Source organism: Magnolia sinica, chromosome 4, assembly GCF_029962835.1.
Source record: "Magnolia sinica isolate HGM2019 chromosome 4, MsV1, whole genome shotgun sequence".
Classification (NCBI taxonomy): Eukaryota; Viridiplantae; Streptophyta; class Magnoliopsida; order Magnoliales; family Magnoliaceae; genus Magnolia; species Magnolia sinica.
This window is the reverse complement of record NC_080576.1, coordinates 45,664,048-45,678,969: the sequence shown is the minus strand read 5'-3', so window position 1 is coordinate 45,678,969 and position 14,922 is coordinate 45,664,048.

The window sequence follows — 14,922 nt, the reverse complement described above, 5'->3', positions numbered from 1 at the left end:
TTCTCATGCCTCTGCGGTGGTCGCTGCTGCTACTGGGAGCTATCTCAGGGGGCCTTCCTCTTCTGGTCTTCTCTCTGATCATGGATCAACTGTGCACCGGCCTAATTTGCTTCATAAATCTAGGCCCACTACATGACCTCCTCAAACGTCAGGAGCATGTGTCCAACGACACGACTCCGGTGGACAAGGCGCAAGCCATTCTTAAAACGACGGGCCTTTCACCCCTCATCATCTACAAGATAAGTCGCAAATCTCAATAGCGCGACGAATCGAGCCTCAAACTGGGACATCGACATGTCCCACTGCACAAGAGTCTCAAACTAAGTGCGTGATACTGATGGATGTGGTCAGGGAAGAACTTCTGGTCGAAACGGTCCACAAAATCATCTCATGTCCACTCGAACTCATCCCCTGCCGCTCGAGAGACAGATGCCCACCTGTGCTCGGCCTCTCCTTAAAGAAGAAATACAACCAACAGAACTTGCTGCTGGTTCATACACCTCATGGTATTAAAAATCTTCTCCACCTCAGATCTCCACCGCTCCACTGTCGACGGGTCAGGCTCTCCCTGGAAGCGAGGGGATCTACCTGCCTTAAGTCATCAAGAAGGGAGCTCACGTGCTCCTGCTCAGTCTAGGCGGGTGTATCCGCTGGTCACCTACCCTGCCCTGAAGAATTGCTATCATCGCCTGCAACATCTGCTGAAGTTGATTTGCGCTCACCAATATGGTCGGGGCCACACTAGTCTTGGATGCGGGAGCCGCTTGGCTCACTCTCTCAGGCGCCATGTCCTATAGTATGGAACAAGGGCCTATTATCCTTGAGCACTCTTGTATGCACACACGATAGGGAGCTATATCAAAAAGTTTCTAAGTTATTCGAACTCGGAGACCTAATTATTCTAAGTTCTCAACAATCATAGAGTGAATGGTAGTTATCAACAGATATGTGATGTTATCGTCATGTATTCCAAAGTTATGCTCTGATACCAACTTCTGTCATGCCCCAAACTCAGAAATCGGGCTCACATAATTTTTAATCGCTGAATCTGACACCAAGAGCCTCCGTAGTACCCCACTCTCGGTTCCCAACATCCATTCACCAGATTCCGATCCCGGGATCTTACAAGGAGGATTTTCTATATGATTTCTTTTTTGTAAAGAAGCATAACCAGAAGTATACCTAAATCACAAGAACAACATCATCAACACATATCCACTAATATAAACATTAGATTACAATGCTAAAAGGAAAATACATAAACCAAAAAAATCTCCAAAATGATCTGCCACAAACTCCTACCTCGACGCTGCTGCGACCTAACATCACATGCGCGCAACGGTTGTGCATAAGCTTACTAGGAAGCTCAGAGGGTGATGCGTGTGTGCACAATGCATGTGCGAAGCATACATTATCATAGTAACCAGAAAAACTGGCAAGTCCATAAATACCATAAGCCCTTATCCAGGCTATGCGATGCGAGGACATATTAGGCTAAATGTCATATACTGAGGATGCAATGCAACATGCAAATCTTGATGAGTCCACGAATACCATCAGCTTTATCTAGGGCATGCAATGTAGAAACATAGTAAACCAAATGTCATATGTTGAGGATGCAATGCTATATGTAATGCAAAAAGAATGACAAAGCTAGAGTGTGTTGTTAGGATGATAGTACATAGTATCGCAAGCTGTGGGGTTCATCACAAGGGACTTCTATCCAAACCAGTCCGATACCTAAATTTGGATAGTTAGACTCAATGTGGTAAAACTCTTGATCTCAGGTTAGTCGCGTACCCAATCAAAATCATGGCCATTATGAAGATACATAATAATTTAGTTGCGCACCACCAGCCCGGGTGGATAGTGAATGAATGAATGAATGAGTCAAATGTTGAACATGCAACTGAAAGGCCGAGCTATACGTCCTAGAGGGGGGGGGGGGTTAATAGGACTATGCCAAATTAAAAAATAAATGCAGAATTTAAAAAAGATAGCACAATCAAATAGTAAAGAAGCATATGTAAATGGCAACCTTAAATGTACTAGTCTTGAGAGGTTGATACAAACTTAGTTCTAAGGATAACCTAACACCAAAAGCCAAAGGCTTATGCCAGGACAACCTTACTAGAACATTTGTAAGTATCAAAAACCCAAACCAATAAAGAGGTAAAGGAAATAACAAATAAAATAAACTAAGTTATTATAACATTCTCACAAGTGCATAAAATAAATTACACCATTCACCGCAAATGCTTAAAATAAATTACAATATTTACACACATAAGCACATTCAATTATCTACCACAACTCCAAGAATTATAGTGGTTCGCTTGTGTGTACACCAACTGTTAGAAAACAACCACACAACTACTCTACTCCTAATATCCACTCCCTCGGGATATTAGCATTCACTATGAAAAAAGGTTTTCAAGGTTTACCTTAAAACCTTCACAATTGTGTCTTTGATTGAGCTTACACAATTCAAAAAAAAACCCCACACTTTATGATTTCCTGGATTACCTCGGACATACCAAAAAGTGAATTTTCTAGCACAATCTCAAAAACTCAAAAAGTTACAGAATTGTAAATGATACTTATCTGGAAATTCTCCTTTGAAGAAGCCCGGTAGAACCGATTCGATTCGATGAAGATGTTCAATGTCCAGTCTTACAGATGAACAGGTTCTAGCTCTAAATGATTTTTAATTAAATCAACCTGGGTTAGCTTGATTTGATTTTGATTTCAAGAAAGGGGAAATCTCAAATCCCTTATTAATATAAGATTGGAATAAAGATCACAAAATCAAATTATAAAAGCTAATTAAAGAGAATTAAAATGAGCACAGTATAACTTAACAAATTCACAAACTTATCTCTCAGAGTGGTGTCTTGATTTCGCTTTAATGAATGAATAAACTCTAAAATTCATGCTCTATTTATAGGTGAAAATACTATTCACTTGACTGGTCTAAGGGTTGGTTCGACTAGTCGAAGGACCAACAAAATTTTAAATTTTCTGGTGCGATAAGATGAAGTCTTTACTCGACTAGTTGAGTGGCTTGCTCGACTGGTCGAGTGGCCTACTTGACTGGTCGAGCAATGCACTCGACTAGTCGAGTAGGACCAGAAAAACTTGCTGGAGTTTGAGTTGAGCTTGCATGACCGGTTGAGTACTGTTCACTCGACTGGTCGAGCAGTCTTTAGGACTGGTCGAGAACCCAACAGAAAATTTCAAAAAGTAGTAACAAACCTTGGACTGGTCGAGAAACTCTTAAACTAGTCGAGAGCCCAACAAAATTTTTTAAAAAATATCAACAAACCTTGGACTGGTCGTGAAAACTCTTAGACTGGTCGAGCCTGTACTTGGACTAGTCGAACAAGGTCTTAAGACTAGTTGAGAAAATGACCTATAAATAAATAAAATGACCTACATAAAATATGCAATGAATATGAAACAATCTAGGGTCATCCAAACCTATTTGTGAGTAGCTATAATTGAAACATCATTCGCTTTTGAGACTTGATATCTTGTGATACTTGAAGCTTGAGTTCGATCTCTTGAACTTGAGCTTGAGTCACACTTGAGTTCTTGAGTCTTTAGCGTACAGTACTTGAACTTCAAACTTGAACTTAAATTCTTGAGTTTGAGCTTGAAACCATGAACTTCAACACTCTTCACTTCAACTTGAAGATGTAGGCAAGTTCGATGAAGATCCAGAGAACTTAAAAATGTACAAACCTGATCACTTCAACTCAAAGCATGATACAAATACTAAATGGTTTGACACACCAAAATTTGATAATACAATGGGTGCTAGATTTACAAAATAGCATTTACAATCTCCCCCTTTGTCAAATTTGTGACAAAACCAAATAAAGAATCAAGCACAATAAAGAATCATGCACCATTCATATACTAATAAGGAATCATGCATCAGTTATATGCACAATAAAGAATCATGCACCATTTGAGTAACAATAAGGAATCATCACCCCACATCTCCCCCTCATTCCATTACTCCCCCTCAATCAAGGAGAGGTGATTTACAGAACCTGTAAAAAATAATCCAATACATACTACACTTCCACAATCACACATATCTACAATTTCTCCCCCCTTTTGTCACAATAAGAGAAAGGAAAGATATATAAAGATAAGAGAAGTAAATGAAATAAGATAGCAAATATCACCATGATGATCAAAATATCAACTTAATGTACAATATCATGTCCACATACTAAAAAGTAAAAGTATGTCTAAGAAATATCCCAATAAACATGATCCCAACATAAATCCAAGAGTAAAAAGTATTAATACATGTTTAGAATACAAAAAACTAATTAAATCCAGATGATGGAGCAAGAATAGAAGGATCTATCTGATGTAGTCCCTTATTAATGTGCCTAAGATATTTGCACATGTATTTAAATTGATTTTCCTGGGACATATGCAGACCCTCTACCTTCTCCTCAATCACTTAACAAAGTCAAAAGGCTGAAAGTCTGGATCAGTCGCAGAGTCTGACTCATCAATCTCATCAAATAAGTCATCCATATTAACATCATTAGGAGGCAAAGCATCCTCCTCTTCAGTTGCTTCAGTAGCTCCTCCAGCACCCACATCAACTTGGCCAGGAGCCAACCTCAGATTCATCTTAATTATGTTCGAGTTGTTGAAGGGAAGATGGTTAATGGGAGCTTCTCCAACAGGCATAGCCACAAGACTATGGGTGGCTAAAGCAGTCATAAGATAGGCAAATGGAATATCACTATGACTCGGATGGAGACGAAACTGAATAATGATGTAACAGATAAGAGATGGAAGATAAACAAGAACACCAGTAACAATAGAATGAAGGATGCAAGCCATGAAAGAAGTAAGCTCAGTCTTGTTACCAGACCTAGGATAAACATTAGAGATGAAAATTTGATGGAGAATCCTGTATTTGGGTAACATATATTTGGAACTGATTGCCACACCTGAGTTCCAATCAGCATTCATGTTGCATAATACTCTAATTAACATCCATTTTTTATACTCAGAAGGTCTTGCCATTATAGTAGAAATAGGAGTACTATCACCATTAACTGGAAGATCCATCAATCAAGATATTAAGTGACGGTCGACATCAATAGGACCTCTTGTTGTAATAGTAAAAGACAAATTCTCACTAGAGAAGTCACTTATGCAAGCAAACATGGCCTACATAATGGAACGATATGACAAACTGCCCCAATTTAAAATGTTAACCCAACCTATAGTTTGAAGGAGGGGAACAATACCAAAAGGTTCCAAATGATTAGAGTTGACCGTCCATTCAACAATCACGTTGCAAAGATGTATATCCCACACATACTTGGGATCTTCTTTGGGTGACCAAAGATGGCACACCGTGATTGAAGTAGAACGAGAAGAAGAGAGACCACGAGAGGCTCTCTTCTTATTTCTACTTTTCATATCATAAGAAAGACAAGGAATACAAGCAATGCAAGAAAGAAAAGATGGGTTTCAAGGAAATTAGATTTTTAGCTAGAAAACCCAACAAACCATAAACCTTGAAATAAACAACAAAAATAAGAAAATTGAAGGGCAAAGAACTTAAATCCACAAGAAAATCGAAAAAGATGCACTAACCATGAAGGAATCGAAGGTGGGTTCGACCGGTCGTGGGAGGGCTGGTTGGGGAAGATGAAACAAATGAAGAAAAGTGCTTTTTGCCCAATAAAAGCCCTCAAACTTGAGCAACTCGATTGGTCAAGTACATACTCAATCAGTCGTGCTACGACTGGTTAAGTGTGTAGTCGACTGGTCGTGCACCTCAAAAATTCACTAATTTTTCATATTTTTAAAAAATTTAAAAATTTACAAAAATAAAAATAAAAATATGCAATATATTACAAATAAACACATGCAATTTAAATCATATTGCACATACCTATATCCAATTTCAACTTAACAAATCTTTTTCTGTCAAGCGGTTTTGTAAATATGTCTGCAAGTTGATTTTTAGTTTGAATATAATCCACGAAATAATCTTATCTTCAACTAATTCACGAATATAATGATACCTAATGTCAATATGCTTAGTTGTCATAATACGATACCATAGAATCTTGCGTAAATTCGTAATCACTTAACATCCTTTTCATCCACACAAGCTAGGTGTATGCATTACCAGCTGCAATATGCTCAGCCTCAACTGTGGAAAGTGATACAGAACTCTGTTTCTTACTATGCCATGAAACTAGACAGTTCCCGACATAAAAACATCCACCGCTGGTAGACTTGTGGTCATCAATATTACCAGCCCAATCAGCATTCGAATAATTGGCTAATTAAACATTAGTATCATGAAGATACCAAAGACCAAGTTTGGCCGGACTTGCAACATATCTCAAAATGCGCTTTACAGCAATTAGGTGGGACTCTTTACAGTCCGATTGATATCTAACACAGATTCCTACACTAAATGTAATATCAGGTTGGCTCGCAGTTAAATATAATAAACTACCTATCATACTACGATACAACTTAGGATATTACACTTTTACCTATTGAATCCTTAGAGAGTTTAATTGTCATACTCATAGGAGTATCAAAATTTTTACCGCTCTCAAAACCAAAATTTTTAACCAAATTTAGAGCATATTTGGTTTGAGAGATAAAGAACACATCCACAAGCTGTTTTGCTTGTAAACCTAAGAAATAGTTCAGTTCTCCAACCATGCTCATTTCAAATTTGGACTTCATTAAATCTGCAGACTCAACAGTCATGTTAGAACAGGTAGATCCATAGATAATGTCATCAACATATATCTGTACTATCAGAATATGATCATTGTGTTTCTTAACAAAAAGTGTCTTATCAACTGTAACGCCCCGGATTCTAAAAATCGAGTATGAGACTCTGAAAAGGCCGAGCTAAGAGTCCTAGAGGGGGGGAGGGGGGGGGGGGGGGGGTGAATAGGACTATGCCAAATTTAAAAAAAATAAACTGCAGGATTTAAACAAATATAAATAAAGACAACAATAAATAATCCCACAATGTAGAAATGTAAAACAACCTCAAGTGTATAAATATTGAGAGGTTGATATAGATGTTGTTCTAAGGACAACCTTACACCAAAAACCAAATGGCTTATGGTAGGACAACCTGATTCCTAGAATGATCAGTGTATAAAAAACTCAAACTGATACAGAGGACTAAAGAAATAAATAGTAAAGAAAGAATCTAAGCTATTACAACATTCCCACACTTGCATAAAAGAAATTACAACATTCTCCACAAATGCATAAACGGAAATTACAACATCCACAAAATGAAATAATCAATCAATCACCACAAGACCAGAAATTATAGTGGTTCGCTTGTGTGTACACCAATTGTTTAGAAAAATAGCCACACAACTACTCCACTCCTAATATCCTCACACAGTGATTATTAGCGTTCACTATGAAATAGGTTTTTCAAGGTTCACCTAAAACCCTCACAATTGTGTCTTTCAAGTGGGCTTACACAATTCAAAAACCCTACATCTGAGTATTCTGGATCACCTCAGACAAACTAAAAGAAAGAGATTTTTCTGGCACAATCTCAAAGAAACCAAAAGAATGAATTTACAAAACTGTAAACTACTTATCTGGATATTCTCCTTTTAATATAGCCCGGTAGAACCAATTCGGAGTAGTAGTTCAATGTAGATGTTCAATGTTTACACTCACTTATGAAATGGTTCTAAGTTATAAATAGATTTTAAATTAAATCACCTTGGGTTAGCTTGATTTGATTTTGATTCCAAGAAATGGGAAAACTTCAATCCCTCTTTCAAATAAAATTGGAATGTAGAATACAAAATCAAATGCAAAAAGCTAATTAAAGAGAATATAAAATGAGCACTAAATAGCTTAAGAATGTCACTAACTTATCTCTCAGAGCGGTATCTTGATCTTGCTTGAATTGGATATCAAACTCTGAAATTTGTTCTCTATTTATAAGTGTAGAAATCGTATCTTCGACAGGTCTAGAGTCGGCTTGACTGGTTGAAGGACCAACAAACTTTTAAAAATTTGGGCGCGATAAGATCAGGCCATTCCATGACTGGTCGAAGGGCCTGCTCGACTGGTCGAGTGGCCTCCACGACCGGTCAAGTCCTGTACACGACTGGTCATGTGGGACTCATTTTAGTTGTTGGACTTTGAGTCGAGCCTGTAGGATTGGTCGAGCAGTCTCTAGGACTGGTCGAGGAAATAACAAAAAATCCTAAAAATAAGTAACAAACTTAGGACTAGTCAAGGATTTCTTGGACGGGTCGAGCCAGTGCTAGGATTAGTCGAACTTAGTCTATGACTAGTCGAAAAACAGTCTATGTACTTATAAAGTGACCCAATTAAATTATTTATTCAAAATGACCTATCCTATGGTCAATTTAGGGTCATTTATACCTTGTAAGCAATATATGAACATTGAATCTTCTTTTGCTTCAGTTAATAGTTGTTCTTTAAAGTTCACGAAGCTTGAGATCTTGACATATGATGAAGCTTGAACTTGAGACATTTTGAAGCTTGAATTTGTAATACATTGAAGCTTGAGCTTGAGGTACTTGAGTTGTACTTCACCTTGACCTTTGAGTACTAAAGTAAAGACTATTGTCTTGCCTTTAGATGAAGCTTTGGAACCTTGAACTTTGAAGCTTGAAGGAGTGAACTTGAACTTGAATATCTCTTGATCTTGAATTTGAAATAGGTAAAGACCTTTGTTCTTATACTTGAGATGCACAGTCTTGAATATGTAGATGAGCTACACAAGACACAGATTCCAAGAGGTTTTGGCACTACAAAATTTGACCATCATAGGAGCTAGAAACCATAACACTTACAATCTCCCCCTTTGTCAAATTAGTGATAAAACATACTTTATTAAAATAACATAAGCATTACATGCACAATAAAGAATCATGCACCATATATGCAGATGAAAGAATTATGTTCTGGTTACAACAATCAGAATAAGCCAATATGCATCAACATCAATACTCCACATCAATACACTCCCCTTACTTACTCCCCCTTACTCCACATCAATTAAAAAAAATGGAAATATTATGGCTACTATCCACAATTCGTCATCCACATATCACAAGCATGATAAAATTCTTCCCCCTTTTGTCACAATATGACAAAGGAAGGAACCAATAAATGATAAAGGAAGTAGATAAATAAGGAAGAATAAGAAGAGTAATGAGGAAGAAGAAAATATATGATCTAGATAACCAAGTTAACCAAATACATAAGCAAGCATGTTTAAGCATGTTCTACCCCATAAAAAAAAAATTCAAGTATCTAAAAAATTATTAATAACCACATAATCAAATACTAATCAGAACGCGAAGGAGCAGGTATGGTAGGATCAATTTGATGAAGTCCCTTGTTAAGGTGCCTAAGATATTTGCGCATATATTTGAATTGCAAATCATGGGACACATTCATATTTTCTACCTTCTCCTCAAGTGAGCACAAACGCGCATAAAAGGCAGATGGCTGATAATTAGGATCATCTTCTAAATCAGATTTGAGCTCATCAAAAATATCATCCATATTGATGTCATTTGGAGGCAAATCACCCACCTCTTCATTTGTAGCATCAGCTCCACCAACACCCACATTGACTTGGCTTGGGGCCAGCTTCAAATTCATCTTATTAATATTGGAGTTGTTGAATGGTAGGTGGTGAATGGGAGCTTCTCCAACAGGCATAGCCACTAAACTATGGGTGGCCAACACAGTTATAAGATAAGCGAAGGGAATGTCAATGTGTCCTGGATGGAGATGGAATTGAATGATGCAATAACAAATCAAGAAAGGAATACATACAAAGCTACCAGAGATGATGGAATGAAGAAATGAACCATGAACGTAGTGAGTTTGGTTTTGTTACCAGAATAAGGATCGACATTCGAAATGAATATCTTATGAAGGACTCTGTATCTGGGTAACAAAACTTTGAGGCAAGTGTATTTTCAGCAGAATTCCATTCCGCATCTATATTGCATAAATCTCTAGTAAGCATTCACTTCTCAGTTTTAGATGGTTTTGCCATTGGAGTGCTAATGGGAATACCTTCATCATTAACAGGTAAATCCATTAATCCAGAGATAAGATGACGGTCCACATCAATTGGACCTTCTCTGGTTAAGATAGTGAATGTCAGATTTTCATTAGAAAAATCAGTAATGCAAGCATACATAGCCTGCGCAATGGAGCGGTATGCCAGCCCACCCCAATGTAGTATGTTATCCCAACCTACAGACTGAAAGAGAGGAAGGATATCAAACAGAGCCAAATGATCAACATTCGCGGGTCGTTCTACTATAACATTACGCAACCGAATATCCCGCACATAAGTGGGATCATCTTCAGGCGACTGAAGGTGGCGCACTGTGATAGGAGTCGACCTAGAAGTAGAGGGACCACGAGATCCTTTCTTTCTATTTCTACACTCCATTTGCAATAAAGAAAGAAAGGAACAAAGATATTGCAAAAGAGGTAGAGTGGGTTTCCAATAGATCAAATTTTTGAGAAGAAAACCCCATAAACTACTATAAATCAAGAAATAAACCGCATATATGACGAAAAGGGAGTGCAAAGCACTTGAATCTACAAGAAAAATGAAAACCATGCACTAAACTTGAAGAAATGGAAGATGGGTTCGACTGGTCGACCTAGGAGCCATTGGAGAAGACAACCAAAATGAGGAAAAAGTGATTTTTCCCCCAAATAAAGCACCAAGCCCGTAGTTCACGACTAGTTGAGTACATGCTCGATCGGTCGTGCCACGAGTGGTCGAGTATGTACTCGATTGGTTGTGCACAGCTTAAAATGTGCAATTTTACACAAAAATTAAAAATTAAAAATTAAAAATAACAAATATATACATTATGATACAGAAATACATGAATTAACAATTCATATTACATATACCGAGATCAAATTTTAATTTAGCAAACTTACTTTTATCGAGCAGTTTTGTGAATATGTCAGCAAGTTGATTCTTGGCCTGAATATATTCCAAAGAAATTTCTTTTCTTCCACTAATTCACGAATGTAGTAATATCTAATGTCAATATTCTTGGTTCGTAATGCTGGATTGGATTTTTAGATATATTAATTGCACTGGAATTATCACAATATAAAACCATAGAATCTTGCACAATTCCGTAATCGCTTAGCATTCTTTTCATCCACACAAGCTGAGTACATGCATTACCTACTGTAATGTATTCAGCCTCAGTAGTTGAGAGCGATACAGAACTTTGTTTCTTACTTTGCCAAGAAACTAAACAGTTTCCTACATGGAAACAACCACCATTAGTTGATTTTCGGTCATCAATGTTACCAGTCCAATCAGCATCCGTGTAACTAGCTAATTGCAACTAGTATCATGTGGATACCAGAGACCAAGATTTACTGAACTAGCGACGTATCACATAATGTGCTTAACAGCAATTAGATGTGACTCTTTAGGGTCAGATTGATATCTAGTGCAAATTCCTCTGCTAAATACAATATCAAGTCAGCTCGCAGTTAAATAAAGCAAACTACCTATCATACTGCGATACAATTTAGGATCCACACTCTTACCTGTAAAGTCATTTGAGAGTTTTAAAGTATTACTCATTGGAGTATCAAAGTTTTTCCCACTCTCAAATCTGAACTTTTTAACTAAGTTCAGAGCATATTTGGTTTGAGAGATAAAGAAACCATCAGGTTGCTGTTTAACTTGCAACCTTAGAAAATAACTCCATTCTCCAACCATGCTCATTTCGAACTTATACTTCATAAGATCTACAAACTCAATAGTCATGTTAGCACAGGTAGATCCATAAATAATATCATCAACATAAATTTGAACTATTAAAATGTGATCATTATGTTTCTTTACAAACAATGTCTTAACAACACTTCCCATTATAAAGTTATGACTTAATAGAAACTTAGTCAACTTTTCGTACATGCCCTGGGAGTTTGTTTCAAACTGAAGAGTACCTTCTTTAGGCGGTAGACATGATCAACATTCTTAGGGTCTTTAAAACCCGTTGGTTGTTCAACATACACTTCTTCATACAAATCACCATTTAAAAATGTACTCTTTACATTCATTTGGTATATTTTGAACTTTCTAAAGCACGCAATGGATATAAATAGTCTGATTGATTCAAGATGAGCTATTGAGGTAAAGGTCTCATCATAATCAATGCTTTCAATTTGAGTGTACCCTTGTACAACCAGCCTAGCCTTGTTTCTAATAATATTACCAAGTTCATCAGACTTTTTTTTTAAAATCCACTTTATTCTGATAATGTGTTTATCTTTCAGTCTTGGAACTAAGTACCAAACATCATTTCTAACAAATTGATTAAGCTCATCTTGCATCGAACAATCCAGTTTTTGTCAGAAAGGGCTTCTTTTACGTTAGTCGGTTCTATCTGAGATGTAAAACACACGTAATTACACATATCTTCTAGTTGTTTACGAATGCACACACCAGTGAGAGGGTTTCTAAGAATCTGATTAGTTGGATGGTCTTTAATAGTCCTTAGTTCAGAGTTATTTTGACTTGATGAAGTATCTAGTTTATCAATTAGAAATGCTTCATCATTTTCTAAACTTGAGACAGGTGTATTCAAGTGATCATCAATAACCACATTAATGGACTCTTGAATTACACCAGTCCTCTTATTAAGAACCCGATATGCTAGACTATTCAGAGTATATCTTAAAAATATCCCTTCATCACTTTTGGTGTCAAACTTACCCAAATTTTCTCGTCACGTAAAATGTAGCACTTGCTGCTAAAAATTTGAAAGTATTTGACAGTAGGCTTCTTATCAAACCACATTTTATAAGCCATTTTACCATTTGATTTTCTAGTATAAACTCGGTTAATTATATAACAAGCAGTATTTACGGCTTCGGCCCAAAGATTTTTAGGGAGCTTCATACTATTTAACATTACATTTACCATTTCTTGAAGCACTTTATTTTTTCTTTATACTATACCATTTTGTTGTGGTGTTTTGGGCTTAGAGAATTCATGTGATATTCTCTGATCACGGTAAAACTTTTCAAAACTGCTATTCTCAAATTCTGATCCATGATCACTATAGATCTTAAAGACTTAAGATCCTTTTTCCGTTTGGATACGTTTAAATACCCTTTTTACTTCATTGAGAGTTTCTGATTTGTCCCTTAAGAAGACTACCCAAGTATATCTGGTAAAGTCATCAACAATTACCAGTATGTACTTCTTGCCACCTTGACTCTCCATTATAGTTGGTCCAATGAGATCCATGTGGAGAAGTTCGAGCGGTTTAGATGTGGCATTGGAGTTCACCTTTTTGTGAGTACTCTTGGTTTGTTTGCCAATCTGGCATTCCCCACATATCTTATTTATTTTCTATATTTTGGGTAAATGTCTTACTAACTCTCTTTTGCTCAATCTATACAAGTTACGGTAGTGTACATGTCTGAGGCACTTATGCCATAATTCTGTCTCATCGGTATGGACCATGTAGCACAATAGATTAGATGAGCTTGAATCACTCACTATGTAACAGTTTTCAGACGTTCTACGACCAATTAATATTACAAAACCATTTTTATTTAGAATTTCACATCCTTGGTTAGTAAATTTTACACTATGATTATTATCGCATATTTGAGATATGCTTAATAAGTTGTGTTTTAACCTATTTACATATAAAACATTCTCAAATAAAGGGAGGTTAAAGAGTTAAACTGTACATTGGCCAACAATCCTGTAGTTGCTACCATCACTGAAAGTGACTGAACCATTAGTCATGTCTTTAAGATTGGTGAACAGACCCTTATCGCCTGTCATATGTCTGGAGCAACCACTTTATAGGTACCACTTTGAATGGCTTGAAACTTTGAAAGCAGTGTGGGCAACCAAACAAGTAACCTTAGGAACCCATTTCATTACAGTCTTGGGTTTAAGAGTATAGTTGGTCTTCATATGTTTGTAGTTGTTATAAGACTGACCCACTGAGTTAGATTTTAAGAGCTCCTTAACTAAGTCAACAATTTTCTCAGCTAAAGGATTACGATTCTGATTTTTATAGTTGATATGGTTGCTTTTAGGTTTTAAGGTTTAAAAAGTCTTAGCATTTTTAGAATAGTTTTGATTCAGACTTTTCCCTTTTGAGTTAGAAGACTCCCCTTTCACAAATTTGGGTGGAGTATTCTTATGTTTGGGAGAAATACTTTTATCGTAGCCCAATCCAGATCGATAGCCACATTTTCTAGATCCGGATAAGAGTTTTTCTAACTTAGGATCACCTTGGGCATGCCTCCATGTGTCTTTTAAACTCAAAAGGGAAGAGACTTCAAGTTTTAGCTTTTCATTTTCAGATTTTAAGTTTTCAACTTGGGAGTTTTTGAAATCTAAGTCGCGCTTAGTTTTTTCAAAATAATCTGAAATTTAAGATTTTTTAAAAATAAGATTATTAAAATTTTCTTTAAGTTTTAAAAACTTTTCTTTTTGAAGTTTTAGTTTTACAGCAATTTTACAACTTTCCTTATATAGGGCATTATAAGCATCTTAAAGATCTTCTTCATTTTCATGATCACTATTTAGATTTTCTTCACTAGTTGAATCATCATTATTTGAAAAAGTGAACTTGGCTAGAGTCATAAGGTCTTTAACTGCATTACCTGACTCAGTTTTAGAATCTTCTGACTCATAAGAGGCTTCAGTGCAGGAAGATTCATCCCAAGTAGCCAACATACTGTTCTTTTTTGGTTTGTCCTTTTAGGACACTTGTTTGCTAAATGCCCATATTCATGGCAATTGTAACATTGATTGTCTTTTAAAGATTTTCAGGTTTTAGATTTAGATCT